Here is a 21,706-nt window from a genome sequence, read left to right as displayed (position 1 = left end):
AGACGTCTGGACCCTGGAGTATAAGCAACATAGGAATTCCACGGAATTCTTCAGATATTGCCTCAATCGTCTCTGTAAGAGCCGAAAGGGCGGGGTATTGGGTATAGTTTTCAACTAGCAATAACCGCGCCTCGGAAGTTCCTCATCAGCTACGGTATCGCCTCTGCGCAAAGCTGCACGATCAAGGAGATTGATAAGAATATTCAGCAGGTAGATTCTCAAATTTGTGGAGCGATGGAAACGTAGATCGGTTCGGTTGGCTGATATAAAAGCGTTTTGAACAGGTAACACCTTGAAAGTCTTTGTGATGGCATCCACTCACAAATGTGATTCCAAATTTTGCAGTTGATGATCATAAGGTTTGGCCACAGCATTGCCGCGGCTCTGAACAAATTTTCTTCGACTCATTATATGCTCCGGCACACGGAAATCTTTAGTAAAAGGCGAAAGATTTACACGTTGAATGCGCTGAAGCCAGAGTGGCTTCTGGCTTGTCCACTTACGACACTATACCGAACGTTTTGACTACAGTTTGTGGTTGGCCGTTTTAAACGTTTAACAACACACTGTGACTTGAACAGTTGAACTACTTATTTAGACTCATTCCGTTCATTATGATTTGCTTTCGTAAAGAGTGAAGGTCTGCGTGCTGCAAGCAGACGTCTGGACCCTGGAGTATAAGCAACATAGGAATTCCACGGAATTCTTCAGATATTGCCTCAATCGTCTCTGTAAGAGCCGAAAGGGCGGGGTATTGGGTATAGTTTTCAACTAGCAATAACCGCGCCTCGGAAGTTCCTCATCAGCTACGGTATCGCCTCTGCGCAAAGCTGCACGATCAAGGAGATTGATAAGAATATTCAGCAGGTAGATTCTCAAATTTGTGGAGCGATGGAAACGTAGATCGGTTCGGTTGGCTGATATAAAAGCGTTTTGAACAGGTAACACCTTGAAAGTCTTTGTGATGGCATCCACTCACAAATGTGATTCCAAATTTTGCAGTTGATGATCATAAGGTTTGGCCACAGCATTGCCGCGGCTCTGAACAAATTTTCTTCGACTCATTATATGCTCCGGCACACGGAAATCTTTAGTAAAAGGCGAAAGATTTACACGTTGAATGCGCTGAAGCCAGAGTGGCTTCTGGCTTGTCCACTTACGACACTATACCGAACGTTTTGACTACAGTTTGTGGTTGGCCGTTTTAAACGTTTAACAACACACTGTGACTTGAACAGTTGAACTACTTATTTAGACTCATTCCGTTCATTATGATTTGCTTTCGTAAAGAGTGAAGGTCTGCGTGCTGCAAGCAGACGTCTGGACCCTGGAGTATAAGCAACATAGGAATTCCACGGAATTCTTCAGATATTGCCTCAATCGTCTCTGTAAGAGCCGAAAGGGCGGGGTATTGGGTATAGTTTTCAACTAGCAATAACCGCGCCTCGGAAGTTCCTCATCAGCTACGGTATCGCCTCTGCGCAAAGCTGCACGATCAAGGAGATTGATAAGAATATTCAGCAGGTAGATTCTCAAATTTGTGGAGCGATGGAAACGTAGATCGGTTCGGTTGGCTGATATAAAAGCGTTTTGAACAGGTAACACCTTGAAAGTCTTTGTGATGGCATCCACTCACAAATGTGATTCCAAATTTTGCAGTTGATGATCATAAGGTTTGGCCACAGCATTGCCGCGGCTCTGAACAAATTTTCTTCGACTCATTATATGCTCCGGCACACGGAAATCTTTAGTAAAAGGCGAAAGATTTACACGTTGAATGCGCTGAAGCCAGAGTGGCTTCTGGCTTGTCCACTTACGACACTATACCGAACGTTTTGACTACAGTTTGTGGTTGGCCGTTTTAAACGTTTAACAACACACTGTGACTTGAACAGTTGAACTACTTATTTAGACTCATTCCGTTCATTATGATTTGCTTTCGTAAAGAGTGAAGGTCTGCGTGCTGCAAGCAGACGTCTGGACCCTGGAGTATAAGCAACATAGGAATTCCACGGAATTCTTCAGATATTGCCTCAATCGTCTCTGTAAGAGCCGAAAGGGCGGGGTATTGGGTATAGTTTTCAACTAGCAATAACCGCGCCTCGGAAGTTCCTCATCAGCTACGGTATCGCCTCTGCGCAAAGCTGCACGATCAAGGAGATTGATAAGAATATTCAGCAGGTAGATTCTCAAATTTGTGGAGCGATGGAAACGTAGATCGGTTCGGTTGGCTGATATAAAAGCGTTTTGAACAGGTAACACCTTGAAAGTCTTTGTGATGGCATCCACTCACAAATGTGATTCCAAATTTTGCAGTTGATGATCATAAGGTTTGGCCACAGCATTGCCGCGGCTCTGAACAAATTTTCTTCGACTCATTATATGCTCCGGCACACGGAAATCTTTAGTAAAAGGCGAAAGATTTACACGTTGAATGCGCTGAAGCCAGAGTGGCTTCTGGCTTGTCCACTTACGACACTATACCGAACGTTTTGACTACAGTTTGTGGTTGGCCGTTTTAAACGTTTAACAACACACTGTGACTTGAACAGTTGAACTACTTATTTAGACTCATTCCGTTCATTATGATTTGCTTTCGTAAAGAGTGAAGGTCTGCGTGCTGCAAGCAGACGTCTGGACCCTGGAGTATAAGCAACATAGGAATTCCACGGAATTCTTCAGATATTGCCTCAATCGTCTCTGTAAGAGCCGAAAGGGCGGGGTATTGGGTATAGTTTTCAACTAGCAATAACCGCGCCTCGGAAGTTCCTCATCAGCTACGGTATCGCCTCTGCGCAAAGCTGCACGATCAAGGAGATTGATAAGAATATTCAGCAGGTAGATTCTCAAATTTGTGGAGCGATGGAAACGTAGATCGGTTCGGTTGGCTGATATAAAAGCGTTTTGAACAGGTAACACCTTGAAAGTCTTTGTGATGGCATCCACTCACAAATGTGATTCCAAATTTTGCAGTTGATGATCATAAGGTTTGGCCACAGCATTGCCGCGGCTCTGAACAAATTTTCTTCGACTCATTATATGCTCCGGCACACGGAAATCTTTAGTAAAAGGCGAAAGATTTACACGTTGAATGCGCTGAAGCCAGAGTGGCTTCTGGCTTGTCCACTTACGACACTATACCGAACGTTTTGACTACAGTTTGTGGTTGGCCGTTTTAAACGTTTAACAACACACTGTGACTTGAACAGTTGAACTACTTATTTAGACTCATTCCGTTCATTATGATTTGCTTTCGTAAAGAGTGAAGGTCTGCGTGCTGCAAGCAGACGTCTGGACCCTGGAGTATAAGCAACATAGGAATTCCACGGAATTCTTCAGATATTGCCTCAATCGTCTCTGTAAGAGCCGAAAGGGCGGGGTATTGGGTATAGTTTTCAACTAGCAATAACCGCGCCTCGGAAGTTCCTCATCAGCTACGGTATCGCCTCTGCGCAAAGCTGCACGATCAAGGAGATTGATAAGAATATTCAGCAGGTAGATTCTCAAATTTGTGGAGCGATGGAAACGTAGATCGGTTCGGTTGGCTGATATAAAAGCGTTTTGAACAGGTAACACCTTGAAAGTCTTTGTGATGGCATCCACTCACAAATGTGATTCCAAATTTTGCAGTTGATGATCATAAGGTTTGGCCACAGCATTGCCGCGGCTCTGAACAAATTTTCTTCGACTCATTATATGCTCCGGCACACGGAAATCTTTAGTAAAAGGCGAAAGATTTACACGTTGAATGCGCTGAAGCCAGAGTGGCTTCTGGCTTGTCCACTTACGACACTATACCGAACGTTTTGACTACAGTTTGTGGTTGGCCGTTTTAAACGTTTAACAACACACTGTGACTTGAACAGTTGAACTACTTATTTAGACTCATTCCGTTCATTATGATTTGCTTTCGTAAAGAGTGAAGGTCTGCGTGCTGCAAGCAGACGTCTGGACCCTGGAGTATAAGCAACATAGGAATTCCACGGAATTCTTCAGATATTGCCTCAATCGTCTCTGTAAGAGCCGAAAGGGCGGGGTATTGGGTATAGTTTTCAACTAGCAATAACCGCGCCTCGGAAGTTCCTCATCAGCTACGGTATCGCCTCTGCGCAAAGCTGCACGATCAAGGAGATTGATAAGAATATTCAGCAGGTAGATTCTCAAATTTGTGGAGCGATGGAAACGTAGATCGGTTCGGTTGGCTGATATAAAAGCGTTTTGAACAGGTAACACCTTGAAAGTCTTTGTGATGGCATCCACTCACAAATGTGATTCCAAATTTTGCAGTTGATGATCATAAGGTTTGGCCACAGCATTGCCGCGGCTCTGAACAAATTTTCTTCGACTCATTATATGCTCCGGCACACGGAAATCTTTAGTAAAAGGCGAAAGATTTACACGTTGAATGCGCTGAAGCCAGAGTGGCTTCTGGCTTGTCCACTTACGACACTATACCGAACGTTTTGACTACAGTTTGTGGTTGGCCGTTTTAAACGTTTAACAACACACTGTGACTTGAACAGTTGAACTACTTATTTAGACTCATTCCGTTCATTATGATTTGCTTTCGTAAAGAGTGAAGGTCTGCGTGCTGCAAGCAGACGTCTGGACCCTGGAGTATAAGCAACATAGGAATTCCACGGAATTCTTCAGATATTGCCTCAATCGTCTCTGTAAGAGCCGAAAGGGCGGGGTATTGGGTATAGTTTTCAACTAGCAATAACCGCGCCTCGGAAGTTCCTCATCAGCTACGGTATCGCCTCTGCGCAAAGCTGCACGATCAAGGAGATTGATAAGAATATTCAGCAGGTAGATTCTCAAATTTGTGGAGCGATGGAAACGTAGATCGGTTCGGTTGGCTGATATAAAAGCGTTTTGAACAGGTAACACCTTGAAAGTCTTTGTGATGGCATCCACTCACAAATGTGATTCCAAATTTTGCAGTTGATGATCATAAGGTTTGGCCACAGCATTGCCGCGGCTCTGAACAAATTTTCTTCGACTCATTATATGCTCCGGCACACGGAAATCTTTAGTAAAAGGCGAAAGATTTACACGTTGAATGCGCTGAAGCCAGAGTGGCTTCTGGCTTGTCCACTTACGACACTATACCGAACGTTTTGACTACAGTTTGTGGTTGGCCGTTTTAAACGTTTAACAACACACTGTGACTTGAACAGTTGAACTACTTATTTAGACTCATTCCGTTCATTATGATTTGCTTTCGTAAAGAGTGAAGGTCTGCGTGCTGCAAGCAGACGTCTGGACCCTGGAGTATAAGCAACATAGGAATTCCACGGAATTCTTCAGATATTGCCTCAATCGTCTCTGTAAGAGCCGAAAGGGCGGGGTATTGGGTATAGTTTTCAACTAGCAATAACCGCGCCTCGGAAGTTCCTCATCAGCTACGGTATCGCCTCTGCGCAAAGCTGCACGATCAAGGAGATTGATAAGAATATTCAGCAGGTAGATTCTCAAATTTGTGGAGCGATGGAAACGTAGATCGGTTCGGTTGGCTGATATAAAAGCGTTTTGAACAGGTAACACCTTGAAAGTCTTTGTGATGGCATCCACTCACAAATGTGATTCCAAATTTTGCAGTTGATGATCATAAGGTTTGGCCACAGCATTGCCGCGGCTCTGAACAAATTTTCTTCGACTCATTATATGCTCCGGCACACGGAAATCTTTAGTAAAAGGCGAAAGATTTACACGTTGAATGCGCTGAAGCCAGAGTGGCTTCTGGCTTGTCCACTTACGACACTATACCGAACGTTTTGACTACAGTTTGTGGTTGGCCGTTTTAAACGTTTAACAACACACTGTGACTTGAACAGTTGAACTACTTATTTAGACTCATTCCGTTCATTATGATTTGCTTTCGTAAAGAGTGAAGGTCTGCGTGCTGCAAGCAGACGTCTGGACCCTGGAGTATAAGCAACATAGGAATTCCACGGAATTCTTCAGATATTGCCTCAATCGTCTCTGTAAGAGCCGAAAGGGCGGGGTATTGGGTATAGTTTTCAACTAGCAATAACCGCGCCTCGGAAGTTCCTCATCAGCTACGGTATCGCCTCTGCGCAAAGCTGCACGATCAAGGAGATTGATAAGAATATTCAGCAGGTAGATTCTCAAATTTGTGGAGCGATGGAAACGTAGATCGGTTCGGTTGGCTGATATAAAAGCGTTTTGAACAGGTAACACCTTGAAAGTCTTTGTGATGGCATCCACTCACAAATGTGATTCCAAATTTTGCAGTTGATGATCATAAGGTTTGGCCACAGCATTGCCGCGGCTCTGAACAAATTTTCTTCGACTCATTATATGCTCCGGCACACGGAAATCTTTAGTAAAAGGCGAAAGATTTACACGTTGAATGCGCTGAAGCCAGAGTGGCTTCTGGCTTGTCCACTTACGACACTATACCGAACGTTTTGACTACAGTTTGTGGTTGGCCGTTTTAAACGTTTAACAACACACTGTGACTTGAACAGTTGAACTACTTATTTAGACTCATTCCGTTCATTATGATTTGCTTTCGTAAAGAGTGAAGGTCTGCGTGCTGCAAGCAGACGTCTGGACCCTGGAGTATAAGCAACATAGGAATTCCACGGAATTCTTCAGATATTGCCTCAATCGTCTCTGTAAGAGCCGAAAGGGCGGGGTATTGGGTATAGTTTTCAACTAGCAATAACCGCGCCTCGGAAGTTCCTCATCAGCTACGGTATCGCCTCTGCGCAAAGCTGCACGATCAAGGAGATTGATAAGAATATTCAGCAGGTAGATTCTCAAATTTGTGGAGCGATGGAAACGTAGATCGGTTCGGTTGGCTGATATAAAAGCGTTTTGAACAGGTAACACCTTGAAAGTCTTTGTGATGGCATCCACTCACAAATGTGATTCCAAATTTTGCAGTTGATGATCATAAGGTTTGGCCACAGCATTGCCGCGGCTCTGAACAAATTTTCTTCGACTCATTATATGCTCCGGCACACGGAAATCTTTAGTAAAAGGCGAAAGATTTACACGTTGAATGCGCTGAAGCCAGAGTGGCTTCTGGCTTGTCCACTTACGACACTATACCGAACGTTTTGACTACAGTTTGTGGTTGGCCGTTTTAAACGTTTAACAACACACTGTGACTTGAACAGTTGAACTACTTATTTAGACTCATTCCGTTCATTATGATTTGCTTTCGTAAAGAGTGAAGGTCTGCGTGCTGCAAGCAGACGTCTGGACCCTGGAGTATAAGCAACATAGGAATTCCACGGAATTCTTCAGATATTGCCTCAATCGTCTCTGTAAGAGCCGAAAGGGCGGGGTATTGGGTATAGTTTTCAACTAGCAATAACCGCGCCTCGGAAGTTCCTCATCAGCTACGGTATCGCCTCTGCGCAAAGCTGCACGATCAAGGAGATTGATAAGAATATTCAGCAGGTAGATTCTCAAATTTGTGGAGCGATGGAAACGTAGATCGGTTCGGTTGGCTGATATAAAAGCGTTTTGAACAGGTAACACCTTGAAAGTCTTTGTGATGGCATCCACTCACAAATGTGATTCCAAATTTTGCAGTTGATGATCATAAGGTTTGGCCACAGCATTGCCGCGGCTCTGAACAAATTTTCTTCGACTCATTATATGCTCCGGCACACGGAAATCTTTAGTAAAAGGCGAAAGATTTACACGTTGAATGCGCTGAAGCCAGAGTGGCTTCTGGCTTGTCCACTTACGACACTATACCGAACGTTTTGACTACAGTTTGTGGTTGGCCGTTTTAAACGTTTAACAACACACTGTGACTTGAACAGTTGAACTACTTATTTAGACTCATTCCGTTCATTATGATTTGCTTTCGTAAAGAGTGAAGGTCTGCGTGCTGCAAGCAGACGTCTGGACCCTGGAGTATAAGCAACATAGGAATTCCACGGAATTCTTCAGATATTGCCTCAATCGTCTCTGTAAGAGCCGAAAGGGCGGGGTATTGGGTATAGTTTTCAACTAGCAATAACCGCGCCTCGGAAGTTCCTCATCAGCTACGGTATCGCCTCTGCGCAAAGCTGCACGATCAAGGAGATTGATAAGAATATTCAGCAGGTAGATTCTCAAATTTGTGGAGCGATGGAAACGTAGATCGGTTCGGTTGGCTGATATAAAAGCGTTTTGAACAGGTAACACCTTGAAAGTCTTTGTGATGGCATCCACTCACAAATGTGATTCCAAATTTTGCAGTTGATGATCATAAGGTTTGGCCACAGCATTGCCGCGGCTCTGAACAAATTTTCTTCGACTCATTATATGCTCCGGCACACGGAAATCTTTAGTAAAAGGCGAAAGATTTACACGTTGAATGCGCTGAAGCCAGAGTGGCTTCTGGCTTGTCCACTTACGACACTATACCGAACGTTTTGACTACAGTTTGTGGTTGGCCGTTTTAAACGTTTAACAACACACTGTGACTTGAACAGTTGAACTACTTATTTAGACTCATTCCGTTCATTATGATTTGCTTTCGTAAAGAGTGAAGGTCTGCGTGCTGCAAGCAGACGTCTGGACCCTGGAGTATAAGCAACATAGGAATTCCACGGAATTCTTCAGATATTGCCTCAATCGTCTCTGTAAGAGCCGAAAGGGCGGGGTATTGGGTATAGTTTTCAACTAGCAATAACCGCGCCTCGGAAGTTCCTCATCAGCTACGGTATCGCCTCTGCGCAAAGCTGCACGATCAAGGAGATTGATAAGAATATTCAGCAGGTAGATTCTCAAATTTGTGGAGCGATGGAAACGTAGATCGGTTCGGTTGGCTGATATAAAAGCGTTTTGAACAGGTAACACCTTGAAAGTCTTTGTGATGGCATCCACTCACAAATGTGATTCCAAATTTTGCAGTTGATGATCATAAGGTTTGGCCACAGCATTGCCGCGGCTCTGAACAAATTTTCTTCGACTCATTATATGCTCCGGCACACGGAAATCTTTAGTAAAAGGCGAAAGATTTACACGTTGAATGCGCTGAAGCCAGAGTGGCTTCTGGCTTGTCCACTTACGACACTATACCGAACGTTTTGACTACAGTTTGTGGTTGGCCGTTTTAAACGTTTAACAACACACTGTGACTTGAACAGTTGAACTACTTATTTAGACTCATTCCGTTCATTATGATTTGCTTTCGTAAAGAGTGAAGGTCTGCGTGCTGCAAGCAGACGTCTGGACCCTGGAGTATAAGCAACATAGGAATTCCACGGAATTCTTCAGATATTGCCTCAATCGTCTCTGTAAGAGCCGAAAGGGCGGGGTATTGGGTATAGTTTTCAACTAGCAATAACCGCGCCTCGGAAGTTCCTCATCAGCTACGGTATCGCCTCTGCGCAAAGCTGCACGATCAAGGAGATTGATAAGAATATTCAGCAGGTAGATTCTCAAATTTGTGGAGCGATGGAAACGTAGATCGGTTCGGTTGGCTGATATAAAAGCGTTTTGAACAGGTAACACCTTGAAAGTCTTTGTGATGGCATCCACTCACAAATGTGATTCCAAATTTTGCAGTTGATGATCATAAGGTTTGGCCACAGCATTGCCGCGGCTCTGAACAAATTTTCTTCGACTCATTATATGCTCCGGCACACGGAAATCTTTAGTAAAAGGCGAAAGATTTACACGTTGAATGCGCTGAAGCCAGAGTGGCTTCTGGCTTGTCCACTTACGACACTATACCGAACGTTTTGACTACAGTTTGTGGTTGGCCGTTTTAAACGTTTAACAACACACTGTGACTTGAACAGTTGAACTACTTATTTAGACTCATTCCGTTCATTATGATTTGCTTTCGTAAAGAGTGAAGGTCTGCGTGCTGCAAGCAGACGTCTGGACCCTGGAGTATAAGCAACATAGGAATTCCACGGAATTCTTCAGATATTGCCTCAATCGTCTCTGTAAGAGCCGAAAGGGCGGGGTATTGGGTATAGTTTTCAACTAGCAATAACCGCGCCTCGGAAGTTCCTCATCAGCTACGGTATCGCCTCTGCGCAAAGCTGCACGATCAAGGAGATTGATAAGAATATTCAGCAGGTAGATTCTCAAATTTGTGGAGCGATGGAAACGTAGATCGGTTCGGTTGGCTGATATAAAAGCGTTTTGAACAGGTAACACCTTGAAAGTCTTTGTGATGGCATCCACTCACAAATGTGATTCCAAATTTTGCAGTTGATGATCATAAGGTTTGGCCACAGCATTGCCGCGGCTCTGAACAAATTTTCTTCGACTCATTATATGCTCCGGCACACGGAAATCTTTAGTAAAAGGCGAAAGATTTACACGTTGAATGCGCTGAAGCCAGAGTGGCTTCTGGCTTGTCCACTTACGACACTATACCGAACGTTTTGACTACAGTTTGTGGTTGGCCGTTTTAAACGTTTAACAACACACTGTGACTTGAACAGTTGAACTACTTATTTAGACTCATTCCGTTCATTATGATTTGCTTTCGTAAAGAGTGAAGGTCTGCGTGCTGCAAGCAGACGTCTGGACCCTGGAGTATAAGCAACATAGGAATTCCACGGAATTCTTCAGATATTGCCTCAATCGTCTCTGTAAGAGCCGAAAGGGCGGGGTATTGGGTATAGTTTTCAACTAGCAATAACCGCGCCTCGGAAGTTCCTCATCAGCTACGGTATCGCCTCTGCGCAAAGCTGCACGATCAAGGAGATTGATAAGAATATTCAGCAGGTAGATTCTCAAATTTGTGGAGCGATGGAAACGTAGATCGGTTCGGTTGGCTGATATAAAAGCGTTTTGAACAGGTAACACCTTGAAAGTCTTTGTGATGGCATCCACTCACAAATGTGATTCCAAATTTTGCAGTTGATGATCATAAGGTTTGGCCACAGCATTGCCGCGGCTCTGAACAAATTTTCTTCGACTCATTATATGCTCCGGCACACGGAAATCTTTAGTAAAAGGCGAAAGATTTACACGTTGAATGCGCTGAAGCCAGAGTGGCTTCTGGCTTGTCCACTTACGACACTATACCGAACGTTTTGACTACAGTTTGTGGTTGGCCGTTTTAAACGTTTAACAACACACTGTGACTTGAACAGTTGAACTACTTATTTAGACTCATTCCGTTCATTATGATTTGCTTTCGTAAAGAGTGAAGGTCTGCGTGCTGCAAGCAGACGTCTGGACCCTGGAGTATAAGCAACATAGGAATTCCACGGAATTCTTCAGATATTGCCTCAATCGTCTCTGTAAGAGCCGAAAGGGCGGGGTATTGGGTATAGTTTTCAACTAGCAATAACCGCGCCTCGGAAGTTCCTCATCAGCTACGGTATCGCCTCTGCGCAAAGCTGCACGATCAAGGAGATTGATAAGAATATTCAGCAGGTAGATTCTCAAATTTGTGGAGCGATGGAAACGTAGATCGGTTCGGTTGGCTGATATAAAAGCGTTTTGAACAGGTAACACCTTGAAAGTCTTTGTGATGGCATCCACTCACAAATGTGATTCCAAATTTTGCAGTTGATGATCATAAGGTTTGGCCACAGCATTGCCGCGGCTCTGAACAAATTTTCTTCGACTCATTATATGCTCCGGCACACGGAAATCTTTATTAAAAGGCGAAAGATTTACACGTTGAATGCGCTGAAGCCAGAGTGGCTTCTGGCTTGTCCACTTACGACACTATACCGAACGTTTTGACTACAGTTTGTGGTTGGCCGTTTTAAACGTTTAACAACACACTGTGACTTGAACAGTTGAACTACTTATTTAGACTCATTCCGTTCATTATGATTTGCTTTCGTAAAGAGTGAAGGTCTGCGTGCTGCAAGCAGACGTCTGGACCCTGGAGTATAAGCAACATAGGAATTCCACGGAATTCTTCAGATATTGCCTCAATCGTCTCTGTAAGAGCCGAAAGGGCGGGGTATTGGGTATAGTTTTCAACTAGCAATAACCGCGCCTCGGAAGTTCCTCATCAGCTACGGTATCGCCTCTGCGCAAAGCTGCACGATCAAGGAGATTGATAAGAATATTCAGCAGGTAGATTCTCAAATTTGTGGAGCGATGGAAACGTAGATCGGTTCGGTTGGCTGATATAAAAGCGTTTTGAACAGGTAACACCTTGAAAGTCTTTGTGATGGCATCCACTCACAAATGTGATTCCAAATTTTGCAGTTGATGATCATAAGGTTTGGCCACAGCATTGCCGCGGCTCTGAACAAATTTTCTTCGACTCATTATATGCTCCGGCACACGGAAATCTTTAGTAAAAGGCGAAAGATTTACACGTTGAATGCGCTGAAGCCAGAGTGGCTTCTGGCTTGTCCACTTACGACACTATACCGAACGTTTTGACTACAGTTTGTGGTTGGCCGTTTTAAACGTTTAACAACACACTGTGACTTGAACAGTTGAACTACTTATTTAGACTCATTCCGTTCATTATGATTTGCTTTCGTAAAGAGTGAAGGTCTGCGTGCTGCAAGCAGACGTCTGGACCCTGGAGTATAAGCAACATAGGAATTCCACGGAATTCTTCAGATATTGCCTCAATCGTCTCTGTAAGAGCCGAAAGGGCGGGGTATTGGGTATAGTTTTCAACTAGCAATAACCGCGCCTCGGAAGTTCCTCATCAGCTACGGTATCGCCTCTGCGCAAAGCTGCACGATCAAGGAGATTGATAAGAATATTCAGCAGGTAGATTCTCAAATTTGTGGAGCGATGGAAACGTAGATCGGTTCGGTTGGCTGATATAAAAGCGTTTTGAACAGGTAACACCTTGAAAGTCTTTGTGATGGCATCCACTCACAAATGTGATTCCAAATTTTGCAGTTGATGATCATAAGGTTTGGCCACAGCATTGCCGCGGCTCTGAACAAATTTTCTTCGACTCATTATATGCTCCGGCACACGGAAATCTTTAGTAAAAGGCGAAAGATTTACACGTTGAATGCGCTGAAGCCAGAGTGGCTTCTGGCTTGTCCACTTACGACACTATACCGAACGTTTTGACTACAGTTTGTGGTTGGCCGTTTTAAACGTTTAACAACACACTGTGACTTGAACAGTTGAACTACTTATTTAGACTCATTCCGTTCATTATGATTTGCTTTCGTAAAGAGTGAAGGTCTGCGTGCTGCAAGCAGACGTCTGGACCCTGGAGTATAAGCAACATAGGAATTCCACGGAATTCTTCAGATATTGCCTCAATCGTCTCTGTAAGAGCCGAAAGGGCGGGGTATTGGGTATAGTTTTCAACTAGCAATAACCGCGCCTCGGAAGTTCCTCATCAGCTACGGTATCGCCTCTGCGCAAAGCTGCACGATCAAGGAGATTGATAAGAATATTCAGCAGGTAGATTCTCAAATTTGTGGAGCGATGGAAACGTAGATCGGTTCGGTTGGCTGATATAAAAGCGTTTTGAACAGGTAACACCTTGAAAGTCTTTGTGATGGCATCCACTCACAAATGTGATTCCAAATTTTGCAGTTGATGATCATAAGGTTTGGCCACAGCATTGCCGCGGCTCTGAACAAATTTTCTTCGACTCATTATATGCTCCGGCACACGGAAATCTTTAGTAAAAGGCGAAAGATTTACACGTTGAATGCGCTGAAGCCAGAGTGGCTTCTGGCTTGTCCACTTACGACACTATACCGAACGTTTTGACTACAGTTTGTGGTTGGCCGTTTTAAACGTTTAACAACACACTGTGACTTGAACAGTTGAACTACTTATTTAGACTCATTCCGTTCATTATGATTTGCTTTCGTAAAGAGTGAAGGTCTGCGTGCTGCAAGCAGACGTCTGGACCCTGGAGTATAAGCAACATAGGAATTCCACGGAATTCTTCAGATATTGCCTCAATCGTCTCTGTAAGAGCCGAAAGGGCGGGGTATTGGGTATAGTTTTCAACTAGCAATAACCGCGCCTCGGAAGTTCCTCATCAGCTACGGTATCGCCTCTGCGCAAAGCTGCACGATCAAGGAGATTGATAAGAATATTCAGCAGGTAGATTCTCAAATTTGTGGAGCGATGGAAACGTAGATCGGTTCGGTTGGCTGATATAAAAGCGTTTTGAACAGGTAACACCTTGAAAGTCTTTGTGATGGCATCCACTCACAAATGTGATTCCAAATTTTGCAGTTGATGATCATAAGGTTTGGCCACAGCATTGCCGCGGCTCTGAACAAATTTTCTTCGACTCATTATATGCTCCGGCACACGGAAATCTTTAGTAAAAGGCGAAAGATTTACACGTTGAATGCGCTGAAGCCAGAGTGGCTTCTGGCTTGTCCACTTACGACACTATACCGAACGTTTTGACTACAGTTTGTGGTTGGCCGTTTTAAACGTTTAACAACACACTGTGACTTGAACAGTTGAACTACTTATTTAGACTCATTCCGTTCATTATGATTTGCTTTCGTAAAGAGTGAAGGTCTGCGTGCTGCAAGCAGACGTCTGGACCCTGGAGTATAAGCAACATAGGAATTCCACGGAATTCTTCAGATATTGCCTCAATCGTCTCTGTAAGAGCCGAAAGGGCGGGGTATTGGGTATAGTTTTCAACTAGCAATAACCGCGCCTCGGAAGTTCCTCATCAGCTACGGTATCGCCTCTGCGCAAAGCTGCACGATCAAGGAGATTGATAAGAATATTCAGCAGGTAGATTCTCAAATTTGTGGAGCGATGGAAACGTAGATCGGTTCGGTTGGCTGATATAAAAGCGTTTTGAACAGGTAACACCTTGAAAGTCTTTGTGATGGCATCCACTCACAAATGTGATTCCAAATTTTGCAGTTGATGATCATAAGGTTTGGCCACAGCATTGCCGCGGCTCTGAACAAATTTTCTTCGACTCATTATATGCTCCGGCACACGGAAATCTTTAGTAAAAGGCGAAAGATTTACACGTTGAATGCGCTGAAGCCAGAGTGGCTTCTGGCTTGTCCACTTACGACACTATACCGAACGTTTTGACTACAGTTTGTGGTTGGCCGTTTTAAACGTTTAACAACACACTGTGACTTGAACAGTTGAACTACTTATTTAGACTCATTCCGTTCATTATGATTTGCTTTCGTAAAGAGTGAAGGTCTGCGTGCTGCAAGCAGACGTCTGGACCCTGGAGTATAAGCAACATAGGAATTCCACGGAATTCTTCAGATATTGCCTCAATCGTCTCTGTAAGAGCCGAAAGGGCGGGGTATTGGGTATAGTTTTCAACTAGCAATAACCGCGCCTCGGAAGTTCCTCATCAGCTACGGTATCGCCTCTGCGCAAAGCTGCACGATCAAGGAGATTGATAAGAATATTCAGCAGGTAGATTCTCAAATTTGTGGAGCGATGGAAACGTAGATCGGTTCGGTTGGCTGATATAAAAGCGTTTTGAACAGGTAACACCTTGAAAGTCTTTGTGATGGCATCCACTCACAAATGTGATTCCAAATTTTGCAGTTGATGATCATAAGGTTTGGCCACAGCATTGCCGCGGCTCTGAACAAATTTTCTTCGACTCATTATATGCTCCGGCACACGGAAATCTTTAGTAAAAGGCGAAAGATTTACACGTTGAATGCGCTGAAGCCAGAGTGGCTTCTGGCTTGTCCACTTACGACACTATACCGAACGTTTTGACTACAGTTTGTGGTTGGCCGTTTTAAACGTTTAACAACACACTGTGACTTGAACAGTTGAACTACTTATTTAGACTCATTCCGTTCATTATGATTTGCTTTCGTAAAGAGTGAAGGTCTGCGTGCTGCAAGCAGACGTCTGGACCCTGGAGTATAAGCAACATAGGAATTCCACGGAATTCTTCAGATATTGCCTCAATCGTCTCTGTAAGAGCCGAAAGGGCGGGGTATTGGGTATAGTTTTCAACTAGCAATAACCGCGCCTCGGAAGTTCCTCATCAGCTACGGTATCGCCTCTGCGCAAAGCTGCACGATCAAGGAGATTGATAAGAATATTCAGCAGGTAGATTCTCAAATTTGTGGAGCGATGGAAACGTAGATCGGTTCGGTTGGCTGATATAAAAGCGTTTTGAACAGGTAACACCTTGAAAGTCTTTGTGATGGCATCCACTCACAAATGTGATTCCAAATTTTGCAGTTGATGATCATAAGGTTTGGCCACAGCATTGCCGCGGCTCTGAACAAATTTTCTTCGACTCATTATATGCTCCGGCACACGGAAATCTTTAGTAAAAGGCGAAAGATTTACACGTTGAATGCGCTGAAGCCAGAGTGGCTTCTGGCTTGTCCACTTACGACACTATACCGAACGTTTTGACTACAGTTTGTGGTTGGCCGTTTTAAACGTTTAACAACACACTGTGACTTGAACAGTTGAACTACTTATTTAGACTCATTCCGTTCATTATGATTTGCTTTCGTAAAGAGTGAAGGTCTGCGTGCTGCAAGCAGACGTCTGGACCCTGGAGTATAAGCAACATAGGAATTCCACGGAATTCTTCAGATATTGCCTCAATCGTCTCTGTAAGAGCCGAAAGGGCGGGGTATTGGGTATAGTTTTCAACTAGCAATAACCGCGCCTCGGAAGTTCCTCATCAGCTACGGTATCGCCTCTGCGCAAAGCTGCACGATCAAGGAGATTGATAAGAATATTCAGCAGGTAGATTCTCAAATTTGTGGAGCGATGGAAACGTAGATCGGTTCGGTTGGCTGATATAAAAGCGTTTTGAACAGGTAACACCTTGAAAGTCTTTGTGATGGCATCCACTCACAAATGTGATTCCAAATTTTGCAGTTGATGATCATAAGGTTTGGCCACAGCATTGCCGCGGCTCTGAACAAATTTTCTTCGACTCATTATATGCTCCGGCACACGGAAATCTTTAGTAAAAGGCGAAAGATTTACACGTTGAATGCGCTGAAGCCAGAGTGGCTTCTGGCTTGTCCACTTACGACACTATACCGAACGTTTTGACTACAGTTTGTGGTTGGCCGTTTTAAACGTTTAACAACACACTGTGACTTGAACAGTTGAACTACTTATTTAGACTCATTCCGTTCATTATGATTTGCTTTCGTAAAGAGTGAAGGTCTGCGTGCTGCAAGCAGACGTCTGGACCCTGGAGTATAAGCAACATAGGAATTCCACGGAATTCTTCAGATATTGCCTCAATCGTCTCTGTAAGAGCCGAAAGGGCGGGGTATTGGGTATAGTTTTCAACTAGCAATAACCGCGCCTCGGAAGTTCCTCATCAGCTACGGTATCGCCTCTGCGCAAAGCTGCACGATCAAGGAGATTGATAAGAATATTCAGCAGGTAGATTCTCAAATTTGTGGAGCGATGGAAACGTAGATCGGTTCGGTTGGCTGATATAAAAGCGTTTTGAACAGGTAACACCTTGAAAGTCTTTGTGATGGCATCCACTCACAAATGTGATTCCAAATTTTGCAGTTGATGATCATAAGGTTTGGCCACAGCATTGCCGCGGCTCTGAACAAATTTTCTTCGACTCATTATATGCTCCGGCACACGGAAATCTTTAGTAAAAGGCGAAAGATTTACACGTTGAATGCGCTGAAGCCAGAGTGGCTTCTGGCTTGTCCACTTACGACACTATACCGAACGTTTTGACTACAGTTTGTGGTTGGCCGTTTTAAACGTTTAACAACACACTGTGACTTGAACAGTTGAACTACTTATTTAGACTCATTCCGTTCATTATGATTTGCTTTCGTAAAGAGTGAAGGTCTGCGTGCTGCAAGCAGACGTCTGGACCCTGGAGTATAAGCAACATAGGAATTCCACGGAATTCTTCAGATATTGCCTCAATCGTCTCTGTAAGAGCCGAAAGGGCGGGGTATTGGGTATAGTTTTCAACTAGCAATAACCGCGCCTCGGAAGTTCCTCATCAGCTACGGTATCGCCTCTGCGCAAAGCTGCACGATCAAGGAGATTGATAAGAATATTCAGCAGGTAGATTCTCAAATTTGTGGAGCGATGGAAACGTAGATCGGTTCGGTTGGCTGATATAAAAGCGTTTTGAACAGGTAACACCTTGAAAGTCTTTGTGATGGCATCCACTCACAAATGTGATTCCAAATTTTGCAGTTGATGATCATAAGGTTTGGCCACAGCATTGCCGCGGCTCTGAACAAATTTTCTTCGACTCATTATATGCTCCGGCACACGGAAATCTTTAGTAAAAGGCGAAAGATTTACACGTTGAATGCGCTGAAGCCAGAGTGGCTTCTGGCTTGTCCACTTACGACACTATACCGAACGTTTTGACTACAGTTTGTGGTTGGCCGTTTTAAACGTTTAACAACACACTGTGACTTGAACAGTTGAACTACTTATTTAGACTCATTCCGTTCATTATGATTTGCTTTCGTAAAGAGTGAAGGTCTGCGTGCTGCAAGCAGACGTCTGGACCCTGGAGTATAAGCAACATAGGAATTCCACGGAATTCTTCAGATATTGCCTCAATCGTCTCTGTAAGAGTCGAAAGGGCGGGGTATTGGGTATAGTTTTCAACTAGCAATAACCGCGCCTCGGAAGTTCCTCATCAGCTACGGTATCGCCTCTGCGCAAAGCTGCACGATCAAGGAGATTGATAAGAATATTCAGCAGGTAGATTCTCAAATTTGTGGAGCGATGGAAACGTAGATCGGTTCGGTTGGCTGATATAAAAGCGTTTTGAACAGGTAACACCTTGAAAGTCTTTGTGATGGCATCCACTCACAAATGTGATTCCAAATTTTGCAGTTGATGATCATAAGGTTTGGCCACAGCATTGCCGCGGCTCTGAACAAATTTTCTTCGACTCATTATATGCTCCGGCACACGGAAATCTTTAGTAAAAGGCGAAAGATTTACACGTTGAATGCGCTGAAGCCAGAGTGGCTTCTGGCTTGTCCACTTACGACACTATACCGAACGTTTTGACTACAGTTTGTGGTTGGCCGTTTTAAACGTTTAACAACACACTGTGACTTGAACAGTTGAACTACTTATTTAGACTCATTCCGTTCATTATGATTTGCTTTCGTAAAGAGTGAAGGTCTGCGTGCTGCAAGCAGACGTCTGGACCCTGGAGTATAAGCAACATAGGAATTCCACGGAATTCTTCAGATATTGCCTCAATCGTCTCTGTAAGAGCCGAAAGGGCGGGGTATTGGGTATAGTTTTCAACTAGCAATAACCGCGCCTCGGAAGTTCCTCATCAGCTACGGTATCGCCTCTGCGCAAAGCTGCACGATCAAGGAGATTGATAAGAATATTCAGCAGGTAGATTCTCAAATTTGTGGAGCGATGGAAACGTAGATCGGTTCGGTTGGCTGATATAAAAGCGTTTTGAACAGGTAACACCTTGAAAGTCTTTGTGATGGCATCCACTCACAAATGTGATTCCAAATTTTGCAGTTGATGATCATAAGGTTTGGCCACAGCATTGCCGCGGCTCTGAACAAATTTTCTTCGACTCATTATATGCTCCGGCACACGGAAATCTTTAGTAAAAGGCGAAAGATTTACACGTTGAATGCGCTGAAGCCAGAGTGGCTTCTGGCTTGTCCACTTACGACACTATACCGAACGTTTTGACTACAGTTTGTGGTTGGCCGTTTTAAACGTTTAACAACACACTGTGACTTGAACAGTTGAACTACTTATTTAGACTCATTCCGTTCATTATGATTTGCTTTCGTAAAGAGTGAAGGTCTGCGTGCTGCAAGCAGACGTCTGGACCCTGGAGTATAAGCAACATAGGAATTCCACGGAATTCTTCAGATATTGCCTCAATCGTCTCTGTAAGAGTCGAAAGGGCGGGGTATTGGGTATAGTTTTCAACTAGCAATAACCGCGCCTCGGAAGTTCCTCATCAGCTACGGTATCGCCTCTGCGCAAAGCTGCACGATCAAGGAGATTGATAAGAATATTCAGCAGGTAGATTCTCAAATTTGTGGAGCGATGGAAACGTAGATCGGTTCGGTTGGCTGATATAAAAGCGTTTTGAACAGGTAACACCTTGAAAGTCTTTGTGATGGCATCCACTCACAAATGTGATTCCAAATTTTGCAGTTGATGATCATAAGGTTTGGCCACAGCATTGCCGCGGCTCTGAACAAATTTTCTTCGACTCATTATATGCTCCGGCACACGGAAATCTTTAGTAAAAGGCGAAAGATTTACACGTTGAATGCGCTGAAGCCAGAGTGGCTTCTGGCTTGTCCACTTACGACACTATACCGAACGTTTTGACTACAGTTTGTGGTTGGCCGTTTTAAACGTTTAACAACACACTGTGACTTGAACAGTTGAACTACTTATTTAGACTCATTCCGTTCATTATGATTTGCTTTCGTAAAGAGTGAAGGTCTGCGTGCTGCAAGCAGACGCCTGGACCCTGGAGTATAAGCAACATAGGAATTCCACGGAATTCTTCAGATATTGCCTCAATCGTCTCTGTAAGAGCCGAAAGGGCGGGGTATTGGGTATAGTTTTCAACTAGCAATAACCGCGCCTCGGAAGTTCCTCATCAGCTACGGTATCGCCTCTGCGCAAAGCTGCACGATCAAGGAGATTGATAAGAATATTCAGCAGGTAGATTCTCAAATTTGTGGAGCGATGGAAACGTAGATCGGTTCGGTTGGCTGATATAAAAGCGTTTTGAACAGGTAACACCTTGAAAGTCTTTGTGATGGCATCCACTCACAAATGTGATTCCAAATTTTGCAGTTGATGATCATAAGGTTTGGCCACAGCATTGCCGCGGCTCTGAACAAATTTTCTTCGACTCATTATATGCTCCGGCACACGGAAATCTTTAGTAAAAGGCGAAAGATTTACACGTTGAATGCGCTGAAGCCAGAGTGGCTTCTGGCTTGTCCACTTACGACACTATACCGAACGTTTTGACTACAGTTTGTGGTTGGCCGTTTTAAACGTTTAACAACACACTGTGACTTGAACAGTTGAACTACTTATTTAGACTCATTCCGTTCATTATGATTTGCTTTCGTAAAGAGTGAAGGTCTGCGTGCTGCAAGCAGACGTCTGGACCCTGGAGTATAAGCAACATAGGAATTCCACGGAATTCTTCAGATATTGCCTCAATCGTCTCTGTAAGAGTCGAAAGGGCGGGGTATTGGGTATAGTTTTCAACTAGCAATAACCGCGCCTCGGAAGTTCCTCATCAGCTACGGTATCGCCTCTGCGCAAAGCTGCACGATCAAGGAGATTGATAAGAATATTCAGCAGGTAGATTCTCAAATTTGTGGAGCGATGGAAACGTAGATCGGTTCGGTTGGCTGATATAAAAGCGTTTTGAACAGGTAACACCTTGAAAGTCTTTGTGATGGCATCCACTCACAAATGTGATTCCAAATTTTGCAGTTGATGATCATAAGGTTTGGCCACAGCATTGCCGCGGCTCTGAACAAATTTTCTTCGACTCATTATATGCTCCGGCACACGGAAATCTTTAGTAAAAGGCGAAAGATTTACACGTTGAATGCGCTGAAGCCAGAGTGGCTTCTGGCTTGTCCACTTACGACACTATACCGAACGTTTTGACTACAGTTTGTGGTTGGCCGTTTTAAACGTTTAACAACACACTGTGACTTGAACAGTTGAACTACTTATTTAGACTCATTCCGTTCATTATGATTTGCTTTCGTAAAGAGTGAAGGTCTGCGTGCTGCAAGCAGACGTCTGGACCCTGGAGTATAAG

At 44.0% G+C, this 21,706-nt stretch overlaps 66 non-coding genes across 66 annotated transcripts; all 66 read right to left on the bottom strand.

Annotated features, from left to right (window-relative positions):
- Positions 1 to 35: 35 nt before the first annotated feature.
- LOC143447879 (U4 spliceosomal RNA) lies at positions 36 to 175 on the bottom strand. The gene has a single exon (XR_013114417.1). It is a non-coding gene; the product is annotated as a U4 spliceosomal RNA (small nuclear RNA).
- A 188-nt stretch (positions 176 to 363) lies between these two features.
- On the bottom strand, positions 364 to 483 carry LOC143447742 (U5 spliceosomal RNA). The gene has a single exon (XR_013114288.1). It is a non-coding gene; the product is annotated as a U5 spliceosomal RNA (small nuclear RNA).
- Positions 484 to 692: 209 nt separating this feature from the next.
- Positions 693 to 832, bottom strand: LOC143447877 (U4 spliceosomal RNA). The gene has a single exon (XR_013114416.1). It is a non-coding gene; the product is annotated as a U4 spliceosomal RNA (small nuclear RNA).
- Positions 833 to 1,020: 188 nt separating this feature from the next.
- Positions 1,021 to 1,140, bottom strand: LOC143447741 (U5 spliceosomal RNA). The gene has a single exon (XR_013114287.1). It is a non-coding gene; the product is annotated as a U5 spliceosomal RNA (small nuclear RNA).
- A 209-nt stretch (positions 1,141 to 1,349) lies between these two features.
- LOC143447876 (U4 spliceosomal RNA) lies at positions 1,350 to 1,489 on the bottom strand. The gene has a single exon (XR_013114415.1). It is a non-coding gene; the product is annotated as a U4 spliceosomal RNA (small nuclear RNA).
- Positions 1,490 to 1,677: 188 nt separating this feature from the next.
- LOC143447740 (U5 spliceosomal RNA) lies at positions 1,678 to 1,797 on the bottom strand. The gene has a single exon (XR_013114286.1). It is a non-coding gene; the product is annotated as a U5 spliceosomal RNA (small nuclear RNA).
- A 209-nt stretch (positions 1,798 to 2,006) lies between these two features.
- LOC143447875 (U4 spliceosomal RNA) lies at positions 2,007 to 2,146 on the bottom strand. Its single transcript, XR_013114414.1, has one exon. It is a non-coding gene; the product is annotated as a U4 spliceosomal RNA (small nuclear RNA).
- Positions 2,147 to 2,334: 188 nt separating this feature from the next.
- LOC143447739 (U5 spliceosomal RNA) lies at positions 2,335 to 2,454 on the bottom strand. The gene has a single exon (XR_013114285.1). It is a non-coding gene; the product is annotated as a U5 spliceosomal RNA (small nuclear RNA).
- Positions 2,455 to 2,663: 209 nt separating this feature from the next.
- On the bottom strand, positions 2,664 to 2,803 carry LOC143447874 (U4 spliceosomal RNA). Its single transcript, XR_013114413.1, has one exon. It is a non-coding gene; the product is annotated as a U4 spliceosomal RNA (small nuclear RNA).
- A 188-nt stretch (positions 2,804 to 2,991) lies between these two features.
- Positions 2,992 to 3,111, bottom strand: LOC143447738 (U5 spliceosomal RNA). Its single transcript, XR_013114284.1, has one exon. It is a non-coding gene; the product is annotated as a U5 spliceosomal RNA (small nuclear RNA).
- Positions 3,112 to 3,320: 209 nt separating this feature from the next.
- LOC143447873 (U4 spliceosomal RNA) lies at positions 3,321 to 3,460 on the bottom strand. Its single transcript, XR_013114412.1, has one exon. It is a non-coding gene; the product is annotated as a U4 spliceosomal RNA (small nuclear RNA).
- A 188-nt stretch (positions 3,461 to 3,648) lies between these two features.
- On the bottom strand, positions 3,649 to 3,768 carry LOC143447737 (U5 spliceosomal RNA). Its single transcript, XR_013114283.1, has one exon. It is a non-coding gene; the product is annotated as a U5 spliceosomal RNA (small nuclear RNA).
- A 209-nt stretch (positions 3,769 to 3,977) lies between these two features.
- LOC143447872 (U4 spliceosomal RNA) lies at positions 3,978 to 4,117 on the bottom strand. Its single transcript, XR_013114411.1, has one exon. It is a non-coding gene; the product is annotated as a U4 spliceosomal RNA (small nuclear RNA).
- A 188-nt stretch (positions 4,118 to 4,305) lies between these two features.
- On the bottom strand, positions 4,306 to 4,425 carry LOC143447736 (U5 spliceosomal RNA). Its single transcript, XR_013114282.1, has one exon. It is a non-coding gene; the product is annotated as a U5 spliceosomal RNA (small nuclear RNA).
- Positions 4,426 to 4,634: 209 nt separating this feature from the next.
- On the bottom strand, positions 4,635 to 4,774 carry LOC143447871 (U4 spliceosomal RNA). The gene has a single exon (XR_013114410.1). It is a non-coding gene; the product is annotated as a U4 spliceosomal RNA (small nuclear RNA).
- A 188-nt stretch (positions 4,775 to 4,962) lies between these two features.
- LOC143447734 (U5 spliceosomal RNA) lies at positions 4,963 to 5,082 on the bottom strand. Its single transcript, XR_013114280.1, has one exon. It is a non-coding gene; the product is annotated as a U5 spliceosomal RNA (small nuclear RNA).
- A 209-nt stretch (positions 5,083 to 5,291) lies between these two features.
- LOC143447870 (U4 spliceosomal RNA) lies at positions 5,292 to 5,431 on the bottom strand. Its single transcript, XR_013114409.1, has one exon. It is a non-coding gene; the product is annotated as a U4 spliceosomal RNA (small nuclear RNA).
- Positions 5,432 to 5,619: 188 nt separating this feature from the next.
- On the bottom strand, positions 5,620 to 5,739 carry LOC143447733 (U5 spliceosomal RNA). The gene has a single exon (XR_013114279.1). It is a non-coding gene; the product is annotated as a U5 spliceosomal RNA (small nuclear RNA).
- Positions 5,740 to 5,948: 209 nt separating this feature from the next.
- On the bottom strand, positions 5,949 to 6,088 carry LOC143447868 (U4 spliceosomal RNA). Its single transcript, XR_013114407.1, has one exon. It is a non-coding gene; the product is annotated as a U4 spliceosomal RNA (small nuclear RNA).
- A 188-nt stretch (positions 6,089 to 6,276) lies between these two features.
- LOC143447732 (U5 spliceosomal RNA) lies at positions 6,277 to 6,396 on the bottom strand. Its single transcript, XR_013114278.1, has one exon. It is a non-coding gene; the product is annotated as a U5 spliceosomal RNA (small nuclear RNA).
- Positions 6,397 to 6,605: 209 nt separating this feature from the next.
- Positions 6,606 to 6,745, bottom strand: LOC143447867 (U4 spliceosomal RNA). Its single transcript, XR_013114406.1, has one exon. It is a non-coding gene; the product is annotated as a U4 spliceosomal RNA (small nuclear RNA).
- Positions 6,746 to 6,933: 188 nt separating this feature from the next.
- On the bottom strand, positions 6,934 to 7,053 carry LOC143447731 (U5 spliceosomal RNA). Its single transcript, XR_013114277.1, has one exon. It is a non-coding gene; the product is annotated as a U5 spliceosomal RNA (small nuclear RNA).
- A 209-nt stretch (positions 7,054 to 7,262) lies between these two features.
- Positions 7,263 to 7,402, bottom strand: LOC143447866 (U4 spliceosomal RNA). The gene has a single exon (XR_013114405.1). It is a non-coding gene; the product is annotated as a U4 spliceosomal RNA (small nuclear RNA).
- A 188-nt stretch (positions 7,403 to 7,590) lies between these two features.
- Positions 7,591 to 7,710, bottom strand: LOC143447730 (U5 spliceosomal RNA). Its single transcript, XR_013114276.1, has one exon. It is a non-coding gene; the product is annotated as a U5 spliceosomal RNA (small nuclear RNA).
- A 209-nt stretch (positions 7,711 to 7,919) lies between these two features.
- Positions 7,920 to 8,059, bottom strand: LOC143447860 (U4 spliceosomal RNA). The gene has a single exon (XR_013114401.1). It is a non-coding gene; the product is annotated as a U4 spliceosomal RNA (small nuclear RNA).
- Positions 8,060 to 8,247: 188 nt separating this feature from the next.
- Positions 8,248 to 8,367, bottom strand: LOC143447729 (U5 spliceosomal RNA). Its single transcript, XR_013114275.1, has one exon. It is a non-coding gene; the product is annotated as a U5 spliceosomal RNA (small nuclear RNA).
- Positions 8,368 to 8,576: 209 nt separating this feature from the next.
- LOC143447849 (U4 spliceosomal RNA) lies at positions 8,577 to 8,716 on the bottom strand. The gene has a single exon (XR_013114390.1). It is a non-coding gene; the product is annotated as a U4 spliceosomal RNA (small nuclear RNA).
- Positions 8,717 to 8,904: 188 nt separating this feature from the next.
- On the bottom strand, positions 8,905 to 9,024 carry LOC143447727 (U5 spliceosomal RNA). Its single transcript, XR_013114274.1, has one exon. It is a non-coding gene; the product is annotated as a U5 spliceosomal RNA (small nuclear RNA).
- Positions 9,025 to 9,233: 209 nt separating this feature from the next.
- On the bottom strand, positions 9,234 to 9,373 carry LOC143447837 (U4 spliceosomal RNA). The gene has a single exon (XR_013114381.1). It is a non-coding gene; the product is annotated as a U4 spliceosomal RNA (small nuclear RNA).
- A 188-nt stretch (positions 9,374 to 9,561) lies between these two features.
- On the bottom strand, positions 9,562 to 9,681 carry LOC143447726 (U5 spliceosomal RNA). Its single transcript, XR_013114273.1, has one exon. It is a non-coding gene; the product is annotated as a U5 spliceosomal RNA (small nuclear RNA).
- Positions 9,682 to 9,890: 209 nt separating this feature from the next.
- Positions 9,891 to 10,030, bottom strand: LOC143447825 (U4 spliceosomal RNA). Its single transcript, XR_013114370.1, has one exon. It is a non-coding gene; the product is annotated as a U4 spliceosomal RNA (small nuclear RNA).
- Positions 10,031 to 10,218: 188 nt separating this feature from the next.
- On the bottom strand, positions 10,219 to 10,338 carry LOC143447725 (U5 spliceosomal RNA). Its single transcript, XR_013114272.1, has one exon. It is a non-coding gene; the product is annotated as a U5 spliceosomal RNA (small nuclear RNA).
- Positions 10,339 to 10,547: 209 nt separating this feature from the next.
- Positions 10,548 to 10,687, bottom strand: LOC143447814 (U4 spliceosomal RNA). The gene has a single exon (XR_013114359.1). It is a non-coding gene; the product is annotated as a U4 spliceosomal RNA (small nuclear RNA).
- A 188-nt stretch (positions 10,688 to 10,875) lies between these two features.
- On the bottom strand, positions 10,876 to 10,995 carry LOC143447724 (U5 spliceosomal RNA). Its single transcript, XR_013114271.1, has one exon. It is a non-coding gene; the product is annotated as a U5 spliceosomal RNA (small nuclear RNA).
- Positions 10,996 to 11,204: 209 nt separating this feature from the next.
- On the bottom strand, positions 11,205 to 11,344 carry LOC143447803 (U4 spliceosomal RNA). The gene has a single exon (XR_013114348.1). It is a non-coding gene; the product is annotated as a U4 spliceosomal RNA (small nuclear RNA).
- A 188-nt stretch (positions 11,345 to 11,532) lies between these two features.
- LOC143447851 (U5 spliceosomal RNA) lies at positions 11,533 to 11,652 on the bottom strand. The gene has a single exon (XR_013114392.1). It is a non-coding gene; the product is annotated as a U5 spliceosomal RNA (small nuclear RNA).
- A 209-nt stretch (positions 11,653 to 11,861) lies between these two features.
- LOC143447791 (U4 spliceosomal RNA) lies at positions 11,862 to 12,001 on the bottom strand. Its single transcript, XR_013114337.1, has one exon. It is a non-coding gene; the product is annotated as a U4 spliceosomal RNA (small nuclear RNA).
- A 188-nt stretch (positions 12,002 to 12,189) lies between these two features.
- Positions 12,190 to 12,309, bottom strand: LOC143447722 (U5 spliceosomal RNA). The gene has a single exon (XR_013114269.1). It is a non-coding gene; the product is annotated as a U5 spliceosomal RNA (small nuclear RNA).
- A 209-nt stretch (positions 12,310 to 12,518) lies between these two features.
- LOC143447779 (U4 spliceosomal RNA) lies at positions 12,519 to 12,658 on the bottom strand. Its single transcript, XR_013114325.1, has one exon. It is a non-coding gene; the product is annotated as a U4 spliceosomal RNA (small nuclear RNA).
- Positions 12,659 to 12,846: 188 nt separating this feature from the next.
- Positions 12,847 to 12,966, bottom strand: LOC143447721 (U5 spliceosomal RNA). The gene has a single exon (XR_013114268.1). It is a non-coding gene; the product is annotated as a U5 spliceosomal RNA (small nuclear RNA).
- Positions 12,967 to 13,175: 209 nt separating this feature from the next.
- On the bottom strand, positions 13,176 to 13,315 carry LOC143447768 (U4 spliceosomal RNA). Its single transcript, XR_013114314.1, has one exon. It is a non-coding gene; the product is annotated as a U4 spliceosomal RNA (small nuclear RNA).
- A 188-nt stretch (positions 13,316 to 13,503) lies between these two features.
- LOC143447720 (U5 spliceosomal RNA) lies at positions 13,504 to 13,623 on the bottom strand. The gene has a single exon (XR_013114267.1). It is a non-coding gene; the product is annotated as a U5 spliceosomal RNA (small nuclear RNA).
- Positions 13,624 to 13,832: 209 nt separating this feature from the next.
- On the bottom strand, positions 13,833 to 13,972 carry LOC143447757 (U4 spliceosomal RNA). The gene has a single exon (XR_013114303.1). It is a non-coding gene; the product is annotated as a U4 spliceosomal RNA (small nuclear RNA).
- Positions 13,973 to 14,160: 188 nt separating this feature from the next.
- Positions 14,161 to 14,280, bottom strand: LOC143447719 (U5 spliceosomal RNA). Its single transcript, XR_013114266.1, has one exon. It is a non-coding gene; the product is annotated as a U5 spliceosomal RNA (small nuclear RNA).
- Positions 14,281 to 14,489: 209 nt separating this feature from the next.
- Positions 14,490 to 14,629, bottom strand: LOC143447746 (U4 spliceosomal RNA). The gene has a single exon (XR_013114292.1). It is a non-coding gene; the product is annotated as a U4 spliceosomal RNA (small nuclear RNA).
- Positions 14,630 to 14,817: 188 nt separating this feature from the next.
- Positions 14,818 to 14,937, bottom strand: LOC143447718 (U5 spliceosomal RNA). The gene has a single exon (XR_013114265.1). It is a non-coding gene; the product is annotated as a U5 spliceosomal RNA (small nuclear RNA).
- Positions 14,938 to 15,146: 209 nt separating this feature from the next.
- LOC143447735 (U4 spliceosomal RNA) lies at positions 15,147 to 15,286 on the bottom strand. Its single transcript, XR_013114281.1, has one exon. It is a non-coding gene; the product is annotated as a U4 spliceosomal RNA (small nuclear RNA).
- A 188-nt stretch (positions 15,287 to 15,474) lies between these two features.
- Positions 15,475 to 15,594, bottom strand: LOC143447717 (U5 spliceosomal RNA). The gene has a single exon (XR_013114264.1). It is a non-coding gene; the product is annotated as a U5 spliceosomal RNA (small nuclear RNA).
- Positions 15,595 to 15,803: 209 nt separating this feature from the next.
- LOC143447723 (U4 spliceosomal RNA) lies at positions 15,804 to 15,943 on the bottom strand. Its single transcript, XR_013114270.1, has one exon. It is a non-coding gene; the product is annotated as a U4 spliceosomal RNA (small nuclear RNA).
- A 188-nt stretch (positions 15,944 to 16,131) lies between these two features.
- On the bottom strand, positions 16,132 to 16,251 carry LOC143447716 (U5 spliceosomal RNA). Its single transcript, XR_013114263.1, has one exon. It is a non-coding gene; the product is annotated as a U5 spliceosomal RNA (small nuclear RNA).
- Positions 16,252 to 16,460: 209 nt separating this feature from the next.
- LOC143447712 (U4 spliceosomal RNA) lies at positions 16,461 to 16,600 on the bottom strand. The gene has a single exon (XR_013114259.1). It is a non-coding gene; the product is annotated as a U4 spliceosomal RNA (small nuclear RNA).
- Positions 16,601 to 16,788: 188 nt separating this feature from the next.
- Positions 16,789 to 16,908, bottom strand: LOC143447715 (U5 spliceosomal RNA). The gene has a single exon (XR_013114262.1). It is a non-coding gene; the product is annotated as a U5 spliceosomal RNA (small nuclear RNA).
- A 209-nt stretch (positions 16,909 to 17,117) lies between these two features.
- On the bottom strand, positions 17,118 to 17,257 carry LOC143447701 (U4 spliceosomal RNA). The gene has a single exon (XR_013114248.1). It is a non-coding gene; the product is annotated as a U4 spliceosomal RNA (small nuclear RNA).
- Positions 17,258 to 17,445: 188 nt separating this feature from the next.
- On the bottom strand, positions 17,446 to 17,565 carry LOC143447714 (U5 spliceosomal RNA). The gene has a single exon (XR_013114261.1). It is a non-coding gene; the product is annotated as a U5 spliceosomal RNA (small nuclear RNA).
- Positions 17,566 to 17,774: 209 nt separating this feature from the next.
- On the bottom strand, positions 17,775 to 17,914 carry LOC143447690 (U4 spliceosomal RNA). The gene has a single exon (XR_013114237.1). It is a non-coding gene; the product is annotated as a U4 spliceosomal RNA (small nuclear RNA).
- Positions 17,915 to 18,102: 188 nt separating this feature from the next.
- LOC143447713 (U5 spliceosomal RNA) lies at positions 18,103 to 18,222 on the bottom strand. The gene has a single exon (XR_013114260.1). It is a non-coding gene; the product is annotated as a U5 spliceosomal RNA (small nuclear RNA).
- Positions 18,223 to 18,431: 209 nt separating this feature from the next.
- On the bottom strand, positions 18,432 to 18,571 carry LOC143447654 (U4 spliceosomal RNA). Its single transcript, XR_013114203.1, has one exon. It is a non-coding gene; the product is annotated as a U4 spliceosomal RNA (small nuclear RNA).
- Positions 18,572 to 18,759: 188 nt separating this feature from the next.
- On the bottom strand, positions 18,760 to 18,879 carry LOC143447711 (U5 spliceosomal RNA). Its single transcript, XR_013114258.1, has one exon. It is a non-coding gene; the product is annotated as a U5 spliceosomal RNA (small nuclear RNA).
- A 209-nt stretch (positions 18,880 to 19,088) lies between these two features.
- Positions 19,089 to 19,228, bottom strand: LOC143447679 (U4 spliceosomal RNA). The gene has a single exon (XR_013114226.1). It is a non-coding gene; the product is annotated as a U4 spliceosomal RNA (small nuclear RNA).
- Positions 19,229 to 19,416: 188 nt separating this feature from the next.
- Positions 19,417 to 19,536, bottom strand: LOC143447710 (U5 spliceosomal RNA). Its single transcript, XR_013114257.1, has one exon. It is a non-coding gene; the product is annotated as a U5 spliceosomal RNA (small nuclear RNA).
- A 209-nt stretch (positions 19,537 to 19,745) lies between these two features.
- LOC143447643 (U4 spliceosomal RNA) lies at positions 19,746 to 19,885 on the bottom strand. The gene has a single exon (XR_013114192.1). It is a non-coding gene; the product is annotated as a U4 spliceosomal RNA (small nuclear RNA).
- Positions 19,886 to 20,073: 188 nt separating this feature from the next.
- Positions 20,074 to 20,193, bottom strand: LOC143447709 (U5 spliceosomal RNA). The gene has a single exon (XR_013114256.1). It is a non-coding gene; the product is annotated as a U5 spliceosomal RNA (small nuclear RNA).
- Positions 20,194 to 20,402: 209 nt separating this feature from the next.
- Positions 20,403 to 20,542, bottom strand: LOC143447666 (U4 spliceosomal RNA). The gene has a single exon (XR_013114214.1). It is a non-coding gene; the product is annotated as a U4 spliceosomal RNA (small nuclear RNA).
- A 188-nt stretch (positions 20,543 to 20,730) lies between these two features.
- On the bottom strand, positions 20,731 to 20,850 carry LOC143447708 (U5 spliceosomal RNA). Its single transcript, XR_013114255.1, has one exon. It is a non-coding gene; the product is annotated as a U5 spliceosomal RNA (small nuclear RNA).
- Positions 20,851 to 21,059: 209 nt separating this feature from the next.
- Positions 21,060 to 21,199, bottom strand: LOC143447632 (U4 spliceosomal RNA). Its single transcript, XR_013114181.1, has one exon. It is a non-coding gene; the product is annotated as a U4 spliceosomal RNA (small nuclear RNA).
- Positions 21,200 to 21,387: 188 nt separating this feature from the next.
- LOC143447707 (U5 spliceosomal RNA) lies at positions 21,388 to 21,507 on the bottom strand. The gene has a single exon (XR_013114254.1). It is a non-coding gene; the product is annotated as a U5 spliceosomal RNA (small nuclear RNA).
- Positions 21,508 to 21,706: the final 199 nt, after the last annotated feature.

This window comes from Clavelina lepadiformis, chromosome 2 (assembly GCF_947623445.1).
Source record: "Clavelina lepadiformis chromosome 2, kaClaLepa1.1, whole genome shotgun sequence".
Taxonomy (NCBI): Eukaryota; Metazoa; Chordata; class Ascidiacea; order Aplousobranchia; family Clavelinidae; genus Clavelina; species Clavelina lepadiformis.
The sequence above is the reverse complement of the archived record's forward strand: the minus strand, read 5'-3'. Positions and strand labels throughout refer to the sequence as shown.